This window comes from Leptidea sinapis, chromosome 38 (assembly GCF_905404315.1).
Source record: "Leptidea sinapis chromosome 38, ilLepSina1.1, whole genome shotgun sequence".
Lineage (NCBI taxonomy): Eukaryota > Metazoa > Arthropoda > Insecta > Lepidoptera > Pieridae > Leptidea > Leptidea sinapis.
The window spans coordinates 7,183,581-7,184,072 of NC_066302.1; positions in this window are offsets into that span (position 1 = coordinate 7,183,581).

Below are 492 nucleotides of genomic sequence, written 5' to 3' on the forward strand. Positions count from 1 at the left end.
AGTCTCGTGCCAGATTTTGGCGAGACAACACGTCCTGAGGATGCCTCGTGTAGACGCTAAACACTTGTCGAATTGTTTTAAAAACAAATATTGGCGGAATAATACTAAAGAAAACTTAAATCATTTGTATAATTATGGATTTCCGCAAAGTAACGCCTAATTCAATAAATTTTCTTAAATCGGTATCTTTGAAAGTATCAATTGTTTTCTGAATTTCACAAGGGTAAATTCGACCTTGAGGGCTGCACAACGAAGCATATCTAGGGTAGTAGACGGCAAGGCTTAGGCGTGTTTTCGAAAGGGCACGTATACCTTTGCGCATGTGCAAAGCTTCAAGGGCTATCGATCGGAGCTTCGCCACACAAAATACTTGCGCGGAATAGGGTTGCGAATTGTTGGACATGGTATCGCGCAGTGCCGCGAGGTTCGAGGTAAGGGGGAGGGAAGGTCTCGAAGGGAGCGAGCGCCTCAAGTCCCTCACATTACGTAACG